Raw genomic sequence first — 18,941 nt, 5'->3', positions numbered from 1 at the left:
TATACTTGTAAAATATGCTATTTAATCCCAAATGAGTTTTATCACAGGAAATTGAATATCAATCTTGCTATCCCACTTTTTTCTCCACAAAATACATGGCCATTTCTGTTTTAGAATAATGTGTTTTCCAAGACTTGTTAACTCAGTAAGTAAATAAAGCCCTGGGTTTAGGAAAACAGCTACCTTAAACTCTTACAGAAGATAGCTTTGCAATCTTACCTCAAGATATATTGTTGCAGTGATAGATAAACATTGATTATCTTTCTTTTTCAGAAAGGGATGTTCCAAAGAGTGTTCTGTGAAAGCCAGGAGCCTATTAAAAATCACTGCAATTTACGTGAGAAATTAAAAGATAGTAACTTCCATAACAGGTATGCTCGTAAGGTATTGTCCAGATGTATACTTGTTTAGTGAGTTTTGTTAACTTCTAATGCTGAAAGTTGCTAAGAGTCTACCCCCAACCTTACAATCTCAAAGGCCAAGGAAAAAAATCAGTTCAGAATCAACCTATCTTTGCCTCAATAAGATAGGTGTCCACATAACGCTGGGTGTTATTACACTGCTTTCCGGGCCAGATTCCAGGCATCAGTCAGTATCCAGAGTAGGGAGCAAAGCAGGTTCTACCTGCTTTCCTGTAATCTCACACGGCCCCCCTCCCTCATACCTGGACATTTAGTGTAAGGCTTTGCCTGCAATCTTGAGTCAGATCTGCAACAGAGGTCTAATGTAGAGTCCCTTTGTCTGTTTCATGTCAGATCCATATAGAAAATTTAGTATGCTTGCCACTGAGAGCAGAAATAAATAGATACTTTAGTTTGCCAGAGGGAACACATTCAACTTCTTGTGTGCAGAGAGACTGGTAAGTGCCACTGTATTTCAAAGATATAAATTCATCAAAAAACAAAAGCCAAGTTTTGGGAATCTTTAAGATCACACCGTAATAGTCTATTTAGAAAGAGTAATTAAATGTCCAGAATAATAGATCCAGAGAAAGTATTCATGTTTCAGAGAGAATATTTGGTTTATTACTTTTCTTTTATGTTATAGTCAGCTGCTAATGTGTAGTTCAATGATTAGATCTACAGTTCTTAAACTTAATTACTTGGAGGATTTGTTAAAATATGGCCTCACTGCAAGTGTTTCTGATTCTTAAATCTGGGATGGAGTCTAAAAAGTTGCACTTCTAATAAGTTCCCAGAAGTGTGGATACTGCTGGTGGTCCAGAAGTCACAATTTGAGAACCACTGGATTGGGTTGACTGTTTCATTGGATATTATAGTTAAATTCTTCCCCCAACTCTATTATAATATAAATGCAAGAATTCACTCTTATTTTTTGTTGTCCTTAGATCCAAGACTCTGTAAAGTCTTACTCTAAAACCTCTCCTCCTATCCCTCAACCCCACCATCACTCTCCTGATTCAGGCTACCACCATCTCTCACCTATATTACTAGAATGGCTTTCAGACTTTTTCTTCACTCACATTGCCTTGTGCCCACCTCCAATCTATTCTGTATACAGCCACCATAATTAACTTAAAAACAATGTAAATTTAATACTGTAACTAAGTTTCCTTCCTTCTCCTCTCTCTAATTAACCCCCCTTTCAGATCAAGAAAACAAAAATTACATTCAATGACTTCCGAGGTACGCCCCTCACTTTCACTCCCCTCTACCTAGCTCATTTTTAGTTATTGTCAGATCTCAGCTCACATGCCATTTCCTCCAGGAGGCTTGCCTGATTTCCCAGGGATGGGATTTGATGCCACCCCATGGGCACCCACAGCACTCTGTTCTGTACTCCTCTTACTCGGCCGAGTGCACTTGTCTGTCTCCCCCACGAGGGTGTGAGCACCACGAGAAAAGGGGTTGTTTCCTGGTCATTGCTGTAGTCCCTATTCCTATACATTGTAAGGCGCCAATAACAGCTTTAACGGCCTCTGCATATATTTATTTAGGAGACTTTTTAAGTCTGATTTTGCAGTCATCCAAATTAGCTATCATAGTTATCCTTATAAGCAGCGAAAGATGGATCAGGTTGGAGCAAATTTTGTGTAGATTAATTTTCCCTGAAGGCAATCATTTTTAAAGTTTTCAAAGTCTGACAAGACCAAGTTATTCAAATATTATTTCTAAAGAGACAGTTTTAACAGAAACAAGTTGAAAACTGTTATTAAGGCCGGTTAGTAAGGAACTAGGAAAATTCCCTGGCAGATGGAGTGAGGAAACTGAGACTGAAAATAGCCAGATTGGCTGAGCTGTTAACAGCCAGCTAATAAATCACAAGACCGTACCCTCCCTAACTGAAGATGCTGAAGAGCAGGTGGCTTAAATCACCATAGTAAGGGAAGTAGATAACAAAAACCAATTAGAGCCAAACTAACCCAAGATAGAGGTGAAACTAACCAGAGAATGACCCCAAAGCTTATTATACCATCATGATAATGAAAATTGACACCACAAGTAGAAGGAGGGGCTAGAGCATGAAGCCATGACACTTCCAAAGGAGATCATCTTAAGAAAAGACCCCTTCCCAATCAGAAGGTGGAGTCAGATTTTGGCGCCACAGAGCTTGGAGACAAACCCTTTCCCCATCCCTTAGAAACACAAAACCCGAAGAACTAACTGACCATGTGTACAACTCACTTGTGAATTGGTCCAGTCCACTTAGATGTGTACTTTTGTTTCTTTCATAGTGATGCCTGTGCCTTGGCTTCTTTCTTTTTCTCTACCTGAATAAATCTTGCTTGTTCTCACTCTGACTTGTCCTTGAAATTTTTCCCACATGATTCAAGAATCTGGGGATCTCCTGACATATGAAAAGTCCCAAACCCCTTTGGGACAGGGCCAGCTTCCCCCTGCCCCACTGTGTGCAGAAATGGCCTGGTAACATTACAAATAGTGATATGTCTGTATACTGTACAAGAAAGAGATTGATATTCTTCAAAATGTTCCCAATTGAAAGCAAAAGAAAATCTATCTAGCTGAATCTTCCTAGTAAGCAGGAACAGATACAGGATTTTACTAAATAATAGTTTAATTAGGGGAAGTATTAATCTTTCACGTAAATAAGATCACATGGAAGCAAGAGAGAAAACACCCAAAGTTTCATTGTTGTGTTTCTTTGAAGCAATGTGGTTCACATTACAATGTGTGAGGTTGGAAGAGAATGCCAGGTATTTTGAATAAGCCATTGGGCCATTGGAACAAGTACTAAAAGGATAGAGTGAAACTCAATTTAATGCCTTGTTAAACCTAAATCAGAGACAATGTCAGATATTGAGGAAAGCTCTAGAACTGTTCATTTTAGTCACATAATCATTGCCAGGAGTAAGAAGAAATTAGTCTTTCAGACTCCTGGTCCTTTATACTAAGAAAGCCTCCAAACTATCTGCTCAAGAGTTGGTTATGTTCATGAAGGACACAACAGCTGCTGCCACCAAGTGTTGCCCTCTGAGTGATGAGCAACAGATTGTCTGCATGGAGGATGCAGTAAGCACATATGTGACTTCACGTTTGCCTGTTCTTGAAGTTCTCATTTCTAATACTCAGCAATCTCACATCAGTGGACATGTCTATGAACTGTCAATGGACCCTAATAATTCTGTCCTCGGAAGAAAGTTTTATCTTCACTCTCACATGGCTACCACATTCACAACACTTATAACAACCAGAGGTGTGCGGGTTTTTCCCCACGACAAGCAATTCTCTGTGACATCAGCTGGTTGTCCTACAATTATTATGTCCTAAGTATCATAATACTTATTATTTATTTATTTTTGAGAGAGGCAGAGAGAGAGAGTAACAGAGAGACAGGCACATTGATCTATTCCTGTATGTGCCCTGATTGGGGGTTGAACTGGCAGCCTCTGCACCTTGGGATGATGTTCCAACCAACCGCGCTATTTGGCTTAATGTCCTACAATTTCAATCAGTCCTGACACTATCTACTTGGAGATAACCTCAGATATCACAGGTTACGGGCCAAGTTCTACAGGATTACTTCCTACCCCTTTTAGATGACAATAGCAAGTCTAGGTCATTAACCTGTGCTTCTAGCTTCTAGCTGTACAGCAGAGGTTTCTACAACTCTTTTCTAGGATTTGACTAATTTGCTATAGAGTGGCTCACAGAACTAAGGGAAATGCATACCTATGTTTACCAGTTGATTAAAGGGTATGCTAAAAGATGCAGATAGTCAGCCAGACGAAGAGATATATAAGGGTGGACTCAACTTGAGGATGATAGGAAGTGGGAGGACAAGTCTCAGAACCAGGCTGTACCTGACATGCTTCTTTTCCCCCAGATAGTGAAATGCGGGCTGAACTAGCAGAAACTAGAATTTGAGAATACTTATAAATAATTTTATTTTCTATGAATAAGAAAATAACTGCAAGGCTAACAGCTTTTATTTTAATTTTCTTCTGGGAAAGGCCAAGCTAATTCTTGGAGCTTTATGCAGAAGACAGGAGGCATGGCCTATCAGTGCTGGCATGGGCTACTGTTGTGATGATTCTTACGCCTTCTAGGAGCAACGCTTTGAAGATCTGCAAGTCAATAAAAGTTACATTTCTCCACCTTTCTCCTGTGACCAAGTTATCAGCCTTAAAGAGGACTTACGCAAAGCTCAGGAGGAGGAATTCCGAGCTGAAAAACAAAAGTGAGAATCTTTACTGTTAACAAAGTAGCAGGTTTAGTGAACCATAAAAATAGGCACAGATATAAGTACTACTGCATAATGAATGGAACAGCTGAATGTTATGTTGGAGGTCAAGTAGAATTGAGAATATTATGCAATTTTTCCATTGTGGCTATCATGAGTGTAACTGCAACTTGATCAGTTAATGAGATTGAAGTCTGTTGATCGGACTTCAATATTGACATAGAAGTATGTTAATGTATTTGTCCTAAAATGTGAAGTTTGGATATTAGTTTTATAAGAGGTCTCATACAAATAGGTTTTCATGATTAAATAATTTTGGGAATACTGTATTTTCTTGCTGTTTTCAGAAATGTATACCTCCTATTAACAATGGAGGTTGGAGAAGCCCTGTAATTAGAACAAGTCTTTAGCTTGTTCTAATTTAGTGTCATTTGGGCCATAAAAACTACTAAGGTTCTGCAGGACCAGTATGCTGAGAAAGTGCTTTGGAACATTCCATTAGAGTGATGTGTATCACCTTATAGTATGTCATTACTTTTACTATGATTTCTACTACTGTTACGAGGCATGGCTGTTGTCTATGTTTGGAAGAATGGTATTTGAATGATTACTAGTGGTTGGCAGCTGGTGATAATGTAATAATGCCTGTGAATTCAACTCCCTGAATCCTTAATTTCTATCTCCTCTCACTACCCCACCCCCTGTAATGCAGCTTCTAGCACTAGATAAGGCTTTGTAATAACCTGTCAGAATATAACAGAATATCACTAGAATCTCACAATACTATTTATATTTTTTATATTTAAATTCCATATATATATTTTCTATGAACATGTAATACCAAATGTAAAGCCAGTACCCACGGCCACCATCACAGCTGCCTGGCCCATGCAGGTTTGCTTTAGATTCGGACAGACAATAGTGAAACAATGAAGCCAAGAACTGGTGGGCCATTACCTTTAATCCTAGCTTGCATCTGGTGGGCAAGTAAAAACAACACTGGGTTCCAAAACCCACTCATTCAGTGCTCACAAAGCTACTGACTTATCTGAGTTTCCTAGAATCAAATGTTTCTAGCTCACCAGCCTTATTCACCTCTGTTGCCCATCTTCTTCTCTCTGCACAAACTGGCTTCTCCTTCAGCACTCTGCCATCTTGGCTGCCTCTCCTCCCTCCTCATGGCCTTTCACTGCTCTCCTTTCTAATGCTAATCTCAGGAATGGAGAGAGAGCAAGCTCATGGTCTGTCCCATTTTATAGTGTAGAAATCAAAACCTTTAATCCAATATACAAAAAAGGAAGTCTCTGATACAAAGTCACTTATCTGAGGCATAATGGGATTCCTTATGAGAGTGCACCACTCCCTATCATGCAACAGTCAAGGGTGTGGGGAAAAGCTTAGTCTTAAAACTAAGCCTTAGGCTATAATGAAGCTGCCTGCTTACAGCCTGTCCCCCACACCCAATGCAAACTATAAGCGAGCAAACATATACATTATATTTACAAACTTATTTGACCAACACCAAAGAATACTGAAAATGAACGGAAATTTAGATATTAATTCATTGCCTGTACCCAAGTTTAAGAAATTCTTCCAGAACACATTGTGAAGTTCCCCCACAAATATTTCCAGTGATGGGACAAGCGTTTACCTAAAGCAACCTATTTATTTTTAGATATGCTTAACTAAAAAACTCATATTATTTTTTTACTAAATAGAAATCTGTTTTCTTGTCACTTCCAACCAACTTTCTACTTCTGAAATTACAAAAGAAATACTTTACAAATTTCTATATTGCTGAGTAAGTATAATCCATATTATTTGACTACCATTAAAGAGGATGTAGGGTTGTTATACTCTTAATCTGAAGATGGACCTCCAGGCAAAGGTTAGCGTAATGGTGTGCCATGAATGTTTTCTAAACTTATATATGACCATGGAAATGCATGTGTGTGTGTATGGTACATTTTACATATGATATACGTATATATAAAAACATTTATAAATGATCAGTATTCGCCTTATTACTTTTCAAAGTGCTATTCTAATTTGGTGACTGTTACTGATACTGAAGACACTTGGTCAGAAATATTGTCAGCAGAATACAGTGTCTTTAAATTTCATCAGGGTTTTTTACAATGTGTGTTCTGCAATGTGGAAAGGGTTTCTGCATAAAATCAGCCATAGGATTCAATCAGTGCTCTTTTCTACTCTTGCTGTCACAGCATCTATTAGAATATTTAGTCATTCCACTATGTTTTTCACCCTCTTGCTTTCCTGCTATTGCAGCACATTGTAAAATCTCCTTTCCCTCATCCTTTCTTCATATGATATGTTAGTTACTTTTGTTGCAAACCAAATCACACCAAGATGTATGTTATTATTGCTCAAGTGATTATGGGTTGTTTGGATGTGTCTGTTGACCTGGGCCAGCCTCACCCATTCTCAACGGTGTATAGTCAGATGCTGCATCAGCTGGGAGCTGGCAGCCTCAGCTCAGATGGCTTGTTTCTATTACACATGGTCTTGTCCAGAAAACTAACTCAGGTTTTTCTGTATGGTAGCTGGGAGAAAAGGGGACATGTGGAGGCTTCATGAGGCCCAGGTTTGGAACAATGCAATGCCAATTCTGCTGTAAGGCCCAGATTAAAGTGATGTGGAAATAGTCTTTACTTCTTTTTAAATTTAATTTAGAAAATTAAATTTAATGGGGTAACATTGATCAATAAGAGTACATAGGCTTCAGGTAAACATTTCTATAGCATTTGGACTGTTGAATGTGTTATGTGTGCATCACCCAAAGTCAAATAATTTTCTGTCACTGTATATTTGTCTTTCTTGACTCCTCTCCCCTCATCTCTTTACCCCACCCTACACCTGAGCCTAGAACCAAGATATTCCCGTGGTCCAGGCATTCTCTCTTGGAATGAATTTTGCTGCCAATGGATGTGATACTAGAGGCCCATTTGTGATACTAGAGACCCATACAAAATGACAACTTTGTAATTGTTGCACAAGAATGTGTTGAAATTGTCACTTTTTTTTTATCACAGCACTTGCAATTTATTAACCATCTGACCCTTGACATCCTTTCTTTATTTCCCAAGGGGACCTGATCACAAATTAGGCTTTAAAACTTTCCAATAAGCACAAAAAGAACATTATAACATTTAATCATTCTTTCTTTAACCCAGGCTTGATGTAAAAATATAGGGAAAGAATTCTATTTTACTTCTAGAGTGCAGGCTTTGCCCTCTCTTAAGGAAGTCTTCTAGGCATAGATAGGCACCACTTAATGTGTGTATTTCACTGAATTCTCACCCTCAAAAATATGAGCTAGGTAATGTTGTTACCCCATTTTAATTATGAAGAAACTGAGGCTGTGAAGGAAAGGAAGAAAGCCTGATATGAGATTATGCAACAGATAGACAGACAGGTTGTTGAGCCGGAATTTGCACTCAAACAGTCTGGGTTCAACAGCATATGCTTAACTGCCAACATCTAGCTGTTAGTGTGCCCTAACCAGAGGTTTATAATACTGGTTTATTTGTAAAACATGGAGCTCTTCATATGGGGGCTAGATAATAAGTGTGAAATATTAGGAAACATCCCTGTTCTAGAAAACTCATTGTGTTTTCTGAATAGTAGTATAAGGACAGTTATTATGGAGGTTTCTGGAATATTCTAAGTTGGTCCGAAGGTGGTGGGTTATTGTTAAGCTGGAATATTCTGGTGGTATCCATACTGGGAGTCAAAGGCCAGGCTGGAAAAAGCCCCTAAAACTTCCTGGTATAATAGTGTCAAGGGCTTTCTCCATGGCATTCATCCCTATATAATTCTGTCTGGCCATCACAGCAGAAATACATACACACACACACACACACACACACACACACACACACGTAAAGGGGCTCCTGGAGGGTAAAAAAATATATTCAACAGGATAATAACCAAAAGAGTAAAAGCTGAAGTCATGGAATAAGATAGAAAAAATAAGAAAGGCATAGAAGTTCAAAGTAAAAGAATTTTGAATCCACTTTTAACCAATACTGAGTTGAAATGTGAATATTTGAAACAGTATATATAATGACTATAATGTACTTTAAATAAAATGGTGCATAAATTTGAAGAAAATAAAAGATTAATACCACAGAAATGAAAAACTGAGAATAAGTTATATAGCATTGAGAATTTTTTAAAAAATTAAGATTTAAAAAGGTAAGTTTAAAAATATTAAACCAAAGTAATGGAAAGTATTATAATAGGGGAAATATTTTTAAATAAAAGCAGTCTGATTGGTAAGTAGAAAGACCAGCATGGGGGAGACTGAAAAGAAAAGGGCAGGAGAGGTAAATTAACTGCCAGCTAAGCTTGTGACTAGTATGTGACATAGTTGTTGGCAGAAGGTCCACTTTCCAGCTGGGACAAAGTTCCCAGTTGTAGAAGTAGCAGCTTTTACATCTGAAGTGCCAGGGAGAGCTAACATGACACCCTGACACCCCCGCTCTGCGTCTCGTTCCTAGACCTTCTGCCTTCTTTTCTTTTTTTCTTTCAAGACAATAAGGCAGTTTAATTATTTAGTGCCCATAGATAATTGGAGTTCTTCAATATCTTTGGCTTGTGACATTATTTTATTTTTTATGGTAAATAGATTCCTTTATTATTTTGTAAAATTATACATAATTCTTTAGTTATAAGTATATATCACTTTTTTAAAAAATAACTAAATTTTAACTTTCAATTACACTTTACATTAAATATTAATTTATATTAGTTTCAGGTGTAAACATAGTGGTTAGACAATCATATAATTTACAAAGTGATACCCTTTAAAATCATATAACTTAAAAAGTGACTATATTCTCTATGCTGTACTTTATATCCTCATGACTATTCTGTAACTACCAATTTGCACTTCTTAATCCCTTCACCTCTTTCACCCAGCCCCCCAACCCCTCCCCTCTGGCAACCACAAGTCTGCTCTCTGGGTCTAGGAGTGTGTTTCAATTTTGTTTGTCTTATTCTTTAGATTCCACATATAAGTAAAATTATATCATATTTGCCTTCCTTTCTGTTTCTTATTTCACTTATAATAATACCCACTAGGTTCGTCCATGCTGATGCAGAATGGTAAGATTTCATTTGTTCTAATGGCTGAGTAGTATTTCCTTGTATATATGTACTACTCTTTTATTGTCCACTTGTCCGTGGCTGGGCACCTGGGTTGATTCCATAGCTTGGCTGTTGTAACTAATGCTGCAATATATGTAAGAGTGCATATATTTTTTTCCAAATTAATGTTTTGGATTTCTTCAGAAATATACCCAAAAGTGGAATTGCTGGGTCATAAGGCACTTCCGTCTTTAATTTTTTTGGGAAACTCCATACTGTTTTCCACAGTGGCTGCACCAGTCTGCATTCCCACCAGCAGTGCAGGAGGGTTCCCTTTTCTCCACATCCTCTCCAACACTTGTTGTTTGTTGATTGATTGATGATAGCCATTCTGATAAGTATGAAGTAATATCCCATTGTAGTTTTAATTTACATTTCTCTGATGATTAGTGATGTTGAGCATCTTTTCATAAGTCTGTTGGTTATTTGTATGTCCCCTCTGAAGATATTTCAAAATTCACTTTCTAATTGGATTGTTTGTTATTTTGATGTTGATTCTCTGAGTTCTTTGTAAATATTGGATTAGTAACGCCCTTATTGGTGTGTAAACAAATGTCCTTGTCCAATCAGTGGGTTATCTTTTTATTTTGTTGATGGTTTCCTTTTCTATGAAAAATCTTTTTAGTTTGGTATAGTCCCATATGCTTAATTTTTTTATTTGTTTATTCTCACTTGTCTGAGGAGATGTTGGAAAAAATATTGTTAAGAGAAATGTCAAAAAATTTATTACCGGCCCTGGCCAGATAGCTCGGTTAGTTAGCAGCATCCTGAAGCACAGAGGTTGCTGGTTTGATCCCCCGTCAGGGCACATGCAGGGACAGATTGTTGTTCTTCTCTCTCTCTCTCTCTCTCTCTCTCCCCCTCCCCTTTCCTCTCTGGCTAAAATCAATAAATAAATTAAAACTATATTTAAAATATTTATTACCGATATTTTTCTCTAGTTTTCTAGTTTCAAGGCTTACATTTAAGTCTTTAATCCATTTTGGGTTTATTCTTGTATATGGTGTAAGAAGGTGATCTAGTTTTATATATTGCATGTATATGTTCAATTTTCCCAACACCATTTATTGTTTATTCCATTGTATGTTCTTGCCTCCTTTGTTAAATATTAACTGATTATATAGGCATGGGTGTATTTCTGGTCTCTCTATTCTGTTTCTTTGACCTATATGTCTGCTTTATGCCAGTATTATTCTTTTTTGATTACTATTGCCTTGTAGTACAGTTTGATATCAGGTAGTGTAATAACTCCCACCTTGCTTTTTTTCTTTCTCTCAATATTGCTGTGGTTATTTGGGGTCTTTTGTGATTCCATATAAATTTTTGGAATATTTATTCTAATTCTGTGAAAAACACCATTAATATTTTGATGAGAACTGCATTTGTTCTATAGATTACTTTGGGTAGTACGGACATTTTAAGGATGCTAATTCTTTCTATCCATGAGCACAGAATATGCTTCTATTTATTTGTATTTTCTTCAATTTCTTTTTTCAGTGTCTTATAAATTTCTGAGTACTAACTTGGTTAGATATATACCCAGTATTTTATTTTATTTTATTATTTGATGCAATTGTAAATGGGATTTTTCTTAGTTTCTCTTTCTGATAGGCAATCTAGTGGTTAAGATTTAGTGCTCTCAGTTAGATGTTACTATTGTAATTGTTTGGGGTGCCATAAATGTTTAGTAAGCAGTAAAGTACTAATTAATGCACATTTTCCCCACACTTTGTGCTTTGTTTCCTTTGTCGTTAAATATATATTGGTTTAGAACAGTAAAAAATAAAGAAAGATAACATTGGAAGATTTAAAATACTATTTTATTAAATAGACAGAAAGTAGATTACAATTCTAAGTATTCAAATTGGTTGAAACACTTATTATACAGTTGTTGGGGAATTTCATGCTGTGAGAAAAATCTGTGATGATTGTGAAGCCATGAAGTTTTAAATTTGTTTATTGGTTTTATCATTTTATTATTAACCACATCTGAGGGGTCCTCAACTTCCAGATGTGTTATACTTGTAATATTTCTTTGGAAGCTAGCTGTTTAAAATAAATGTTGTTCATAATAAATATTATAGAAAAAAAACTATTTAACTTACTACATAACCTATTTATCATCCAATGCAATGAAAATAAAAAGAAACATGCTTACTCTAGTAATAATTATATAAAGATAATTAAATTTAATATAAAATTATATTAAAGAGATACGCTTGAAGAAAATTGTGTTGATAACACATGAAGGTGGAATTGGACATTGTGAAAACTATGAGCACTTTGAGGGCCTTTAAACTTAGAAGTAGGAGTGATGAAAAGGCATGGGTGGTGTGCAGCTTTAAAAAAGTAAGGCAGCTCTGCAAACTAGCCTTCTAGGACTCAAGGGTGCTTTTATTTTTTCTACTCATTTCTGATTCAGGCATCTCAGGAACCTTGTGAAGCAGAAACCATATGCAACAGAGATGCAGTTCCAACCAATTATTGTGGATTTCACCTGGTGAAGGTATGCTGCCAAGCAGAAAAACCTGAAATGTGTTTCCAAGAAGAGGTACTCCTATTTCCTTGTCTATTCTCTTAGCACTCTTAGGGCTTATTAAAATTTTAAAAACTGTTTTCTCCATTCCAATCTTTAGTGGATTAGAAGAAAATCATAATCTAGATCAGCGATTTTCATCCTTTTCATCTCATGGAACATGTAAACTAATTACTAAAATTCTGTGGCACAACAAAAAATATATTACTTTTTTGTGACAGAAATAATAGGTATAATTTTTATTGATTTACAAAGAAAAACAGTAATTACTTAAACTTTGTTCTCCAAAGTGACTTTTTTAAAAAATCAGGTACCTATACTTGTATAGAAGGATTTCTGTTACTAAGAATTAACCAATTAGACACAATCTTATTATACAACATGACCAATAAGATGCAACTATATTTTATAACCTATGTATTTATGGTTCAAGACAGAGCATTTACACCAAATGGCTATTGTTGTATTGGTTATTGTCATTTTTTCACTTGACAATCTAAGGGAAAAAGGACAGTGCCCTGGACTAAATAGTCAGCCATTGCATTTTAAAAAGATTCTTGTGGTACACTGGTTGAAAATAGCTGGTCTAGATGGATTGTGGTATAATTGATTATATTTGGATTTAGGATGTGTTTATATTTATGTTTACTTGAGGAGACTAGGCATGTTATATACATGACTAGAGTTGAATACAAGAGTCATGTCCCTAGATGACTGGGGATGTTTAGGATTGGAGGTGAAAGGAAGAAGGATGAAGTGAAGACTTGGGTAATTGTAGAAAAACGGTGTCCTTGGAAATATAGAGAAATTGTAGAGAAATAACAGTTTAAAGATCTGTCTGAGCACACTAGTTTTGTTCTAGAAATTTTTGAGGGCACAATCAGGAAGAGTCACCAAATGTAGTGTGGGGCTTAACTAGAGAACCTAAGATTTTTATTATCTCAGTAGCCAGAAGATCACCAGGTTAGTGGTTAGAAAACAGAGAGGAAAGAACAATGGCCAGAAAAGAGTATGTATCTGTGCATACACGCCGCGCGACCAGGAGACTGCATTTTGTAATTAATCTAATTGTATATAGTTGACAGGTAAATGATTTCTCCTGACATGGTCAAGTTGTATGACTTAAATTTCAAAGACTGTCATGGTGGCACAGAATATCCTTATAAATGAATGGAGAGGACTTGAGAAGATTGCTTTCCCAGGGACGTGACGTGGGGAGCAGAAACAAGTACAGTAGGTAACAATATCTAAGTACAGAAATGCAAGGGTATAGTTAAAAAAAGAAAAGCAGCCTTTATAGTCAAAACAGGCTTGGGCTGGTTAAGGTTGGGGCTAAGTTTAGCAATGACCCAGGAAAATGTTTTTACAGGTAACAATTTTCATGAACGCCTTAATTACCTCAGTAGCTCTTTTCTACCGATTCATCTAGATTGTACATGTGCATTATATTAAAAGTCATATATCCACAGTCTTGTAAAGAGTAGGCAAATTATAGCCCTCAGGCTAAATTGGTTCTACTTCCTGTTTGTGTAAATAAATTGTATTGGGACATAGCATGCCCATTTATTTACATAATGTCTACCGCTGCTTTCTGTCTACAACAGTAGAATAGAATAGTTGCAGAACTGAAGAAGTTGTGACGGAGACTGGATGAACTGCAAAGCCCGCAATATTAACTATCTGGATGTTTACAGAAAAACTTGCTGACTCTCAGACTAGCTGATACACAAAATGAAAATAATCATGTATACTAGAATTTATTTATTTATTTAGAGCCTTTTTACTTTTTTTGTTAAGCAGTCAGAAAACATGTCTTTACCTGAGTAACAACCCCATAGCCACACAAATAAATACCTTTGCAGAAGGGTAGGTATCTGGGAGTTCCTCAGAGAGTTTTCTTGAAGTGTTCTTGCTCTTGAGTATGAATACTAGCTGCACGAAGTATTCCATCAATAACATGATAGAAAGATTTCTGTGTGCATTTCCCCACACTTTTTACCTAATAGTAATTACAACTTAATGGTTGAAGAGCCCAAATAGTTTTCTTCTCATCTTCCTTTTCTATTTTCTTTTAGGGTTTCTTCTCAAATGAAAGAAGATAATAGAAGTTATCTGAAAAATATATTATGTTAATTAAAGTTTGCTAGAATTACTTTTTCAGATAAAAATGCTTATTATATGTAATAATACATCATCTTAAAAGTTTGGTCAAGTTTATTTTATTTTATTTTATTTATTTATTTATTTATTTTGTATTTTTGTATTTTTCTGAAGCTGGAAACGGGGAGAGACAGTCAGACAGACTCCCGCATGCGCCCGACCGGGATCCACCCGGCACGCCCACCAGGGGCGATGCTCTGCCCACCAGGGGGGCGATGCTCTGCCCCTCCGGGGCGTCGCTCTGCTGCGGTGACCAGAGCCACTCTAGTGCCTGGGGCAGAGGCCAAGGAGCCATCCCCAGCGCCTGGGCCATCTTTGCTCCAATGGCTGCGGGAGGGGAAGAGAGAGACAGAGAGGAAGGAGGGGGTGGGGGTGGAGAAGCAAATGGGCGCTTCTCCTATGTGCCCTGGCCGGGAATCGAACCCGGGTCCCCCGCACGCCAGGCCGATGCTCTACCGCTGAGCCAACTGGCCAGGGCCGGTCAAGTTTATTTTTATATGATTAGTCTAAAGCAGTGATTCTGAAATTTTAATGTGCATCAGAATCACTTGTAGGGTTTGTTAAAACAAAATCAATGTTGGCCCTGGCCGGTTGGCTCAGTGGTAGAGTGTCAGCCTGGCGTGCAGGAGTCCTGGGTTTGATTCCCAGCCAGGGCACACAGGAGAAGCGCCCATTTGCTTCTCCACCCTTCCCCCTCTCCTTCCTCTCTGTCTCTCTCTTCCCTTCCCGCAGCCAAGGCTCCATTGGAGCAAAGTTGGCCCAGGCACTGGGGGTGGCTCTATGGCCTCTGCCTCAGGCGCTAAAATGGCTCTGGTTGCAACAGAGCGATGCCCCAGATGGGCAGAGCATTGCCCCCTGGTGGGCATGCTGGGTGGATCCTGGTTAGGTGCATGCGGGAGTCTGTCTGACTGCCTCCCCGTTTCCAATTTCAGAAAAGTACAAAAAAAAACCCCAAAACAAACAAACAAATAAAAAAAACAAAATCAATGTTTTCAACAATGGAGATCAAATCCAGTACATCTAGAATGGGGACTGATCATCTGGATTTCTAACAATTTCTGGTACTGCTGATACAGCTGTTTGGAGACCACTTTATGAACCACTTTTATGGCCTGACCAGGCAGTGGCACAGGGGATAGAATAGGGGTCCCCAAACTTTTTACACAGGGGCCAGTTCACTGTCCCTCAGACTGTTGGAGGGCCGGACTATAAAAAAAACTATGAACAAATCCCTATGCACACTGCACATATCTTATTTTAAAGTAAAAAAAACGGGAACAAATACAATATTTAAAATAAAGAACAAGTAAATTTAAATCAATGAATTGACCAGTATTTCTCTTTTTCCCATTGAAATAGGAACTATGGGCCTGCTTTTGGCTAATGAGATGGTCAATGTGCTCCTCTCACTGACCACCAATGAAAGAGGTGCCCCTTCCAGAAGTGCAGCGGGGGCAGGATAAATGTTCTCAGGGGGGCGCAGTTTGGGGACCCCTGGGATAGAGCATCAGACTGGGATGCAGCAGACCCAGGTTTGAAAACCCTGCGCTTGCCAGCTTGAGTGCAAGTTCACCAGCTGAGTGTGGGGTTGCTGGCTTGAGCTTGGGATCATAGATATGACCCCATAGTCACTATCTTGAGCCCAAAGGTTGCTGGTTTGAGCCCAAGGTCGTTGGCTTGAGCAAGGGGTCACAGGCTTGGCTGGCACTCCCTGGTTAAGGCATATATGAGAAAGCAGTCAATGAGCAACTAGGGTGCAGCAATGAAGAGTTGATGCATCTCATCTCTCTCCTTTCCTGACTGTCTGTCCTTATCTGTCCCTCTCTCTATTTCTCTTTTTCTCTGTCACACACACAAAAATAGAACCACTTTTCTAAGGTGAAGGTAGATCATCAAAACCAGTTTCCCATTTTCTCCCAATATTTCTGTATATTGATCTATTAGTGCAGGGGTCAGGAACCTATGGCTCGTAAGCCAGATGTGGCTCTTTTGATGGCTGCATCTGGCTTGCAAACAAATCTTTAATAAAAAAATAACATTAAAATTAAAAAAATTCTCATGTATTACAATCCATTCATTTTCTACTGCTCATGTTCATGGTTGTGGGTGGCTGGAGCCAATCACAGTTGTCCTCTGGGACAACATCAAATTTTTATTGGATAATGCATAACGTACATGGGTCATTGTATGGCTCTCATGGAATTACATTTAAAATATGTGGCGTTCATGGCTGTCTCAGCTAAAAAGGTTCCTGACCCCTGTATTAGTGAGATATTGGAATTAAGGATAGTAACAGATAATAAAACAATTGGTTTGTGAAAGAAAAAATGAAAGAATTTGGGTATATTAAATATAAAGATTAGGATATAATATTAAAAATAACTATAATAAAGAAATAGGTTTAGAAAAATGTGGGAATAGATGATCAAAATATTTTGGAATCTTATCATCAAGAATTTGGGCTTCTGTTTGTGGAAGAAGTCTAGGTTTGACTCTAGTATCAAGGAATAATACCTAGTGGCTTTGGGAGTCCCTGTGGAACCATAGTCTCAGAAGCTAAGAGGTGTAGCCTGTTGTCAGTCTGTAGATGTTCCAAGTTAGGCTAAAAGATTGACTACTCCAAGGAATTATAGACATTTGTTTTCTCTTCTGAGGTTATAGTAGTCAGATACGTAAACAAACCCATTCTGCCTGTTAAATGAGAAAGTGAACAGATTTGAAATATGACTTTTTAGGCATGGCTATTGGCAGGATGAAGCATTTTTAAACAAGATGGAAGTCACATAGTGGGTAGTAAGCCAGAATGAAGGAAAACTCTAAAGAGAAAAAAAGGAGAATAAAGTCCATGTTGAAATATTGATGAGTAAGAATGAAACATAAGGAAGGAATAAAGTAAGAAACTCAGCTATACGGAGTGAATTTGGAAGGCCCAAAGAAAAGGCTTGTCACATTTCGTGAAATAATAATGTGAATTGTAGACACAAACAGGTTCAAAGAGAAAATTCTTTCTTCTAGTTCAGGGGAGAGTGATAATTACAGCTTGAGATATTTATCTAGCAAATGAGAGAATATAACACAGAAGAAAGTTAACATGAAGTAGCAGAAGTTTGGGCAGTTGAAATGATGGTTTAAAAATAATTTATGATATTTAACAATAAAAAACAACAAAGTTCTGCTTTTAGATGTGACTTAACACAAGTTCATGCGAAAAGACCTATTGGTTTGAATAGTCTATACTTAAACTTGATAGGGCTACTATCAAAACAACTGCAATTTTGTGATGTTTTTCTAGAAACAAACAAACAAATAAGAATCAGATTAAGGAACGTGATAATCCCATTTTATATGGTCAGGTTGTAAGGTCAGTGGATAATGGGGGATAGTCACGTGGGGAACCCAGGCCTGTGAATTTTGGCTAGGACTGCCCACAACCAAGCGCACCAAAAGAGGCTTCACAGGAACCCTTTGGAAAAAAGCAACTGTCTGCCAGCCAGTGGGATTTCACCATGTCATATTAGCCTGGCTTCCCTAGAGGGACCCCTTTAAATATCTCCCATGCAGTTTAATCCTTGCGACTTCCTTGGCCTCTATCTTTCCTCGGGGGCCAGGGAACCTCGCCGGGCAGGATGTGTGCTCTGTACTCAATAAAGCCTTTTGTTATTCCACACTTCGTGGCTCTGAGCCCCGTTCCTTCCTTCTGGTGGGGGAAAGATACCTTACACAGGTGACACAGAATGCTATGTTACTATGCTTAGTTTCTTATGATACATTGCACAAGTTTTGAAAACAATGTAAGTAATACACAAACATGATAAAAGTTCAAACAGAAAAGCAGAGAACATTTCCCATTCCCAAAAGGTAACCAATGTAAAATTTTTATTTTTTAGCTTTCCTAGTGATTACTGTCATCACTTTGTTTCTTAAACTATTACCATCCTTAAAGAATATAGTGTACTTATACTCTCTTCAACAACTCTTCCTGCAGACTCTTTCTCAGTTATTTTAAAAAGTATTTTTAGTTCTTATATTGGTTATATTCTATTTCTTGGTTTCTCAACTGTTGTAGACTGCAAGTCGCAAAAAGCCTTTGTAAATTCGAGGCTTAGCAAAAGGCTAAGTTCTTCCCCCTCAATCTCCGTATTGGCTATGATGCTGAGTTTTTGCGTCCACTTCACTTGCTTGCTTAAGTTGTTGGAAGCAATTTACATGCCCTTCCTCTTCCTCTTTGTTTGTTCAGATGTTGGTTGGTTTCGCTTATGCATGGTGGGGGGATTCCTATTTATGCCTTCAGAGAGTTCCTGTTTTTGCCTCAAATGTGTAACTTTGTATCAAGGACTTTCTTGATTTGCATATGGCTATATAATAAAGCAAACTGAAACTATGGGGCACTCGGATATTGCCATTAGCATCG

The 18,941-nt window shown here is 37.7% G+C and overlaps 1 pseudogene; it reads left to right on the top strand.

Annotated features, from left to right (window-relative positions):
* Positions 1 to 13,665, top strand: part of LOC136306631 (alpha-fetoprotein-like) — a 31,094-nt pseudogene extending 17,429 nt beyond the window's left edge.
* Positions 13,666 to 18,941: the final 5,276 nt, after the last annotated feature.

Source organism: Saccopteryx bilineata, chromosome 5, assembly GCF_036850765.1.
Source record: "Saccopteryx bilineata isolate mSacBil1 chromosome 5, mSacBil1_pri_phased_curated, whole genome shotgun sequence".
Lineage (NCBI taxonomy): Eukaryota > Metazoa > Chordata > Mammalia > Chiroptera > Emballonuridae > Saccopteryx > Saccopteryx bilineata.
Note: the sequence above shows the minus strand (reverse complement) of the source record. Positions and strands in the feature narration are given on the sequence as shown.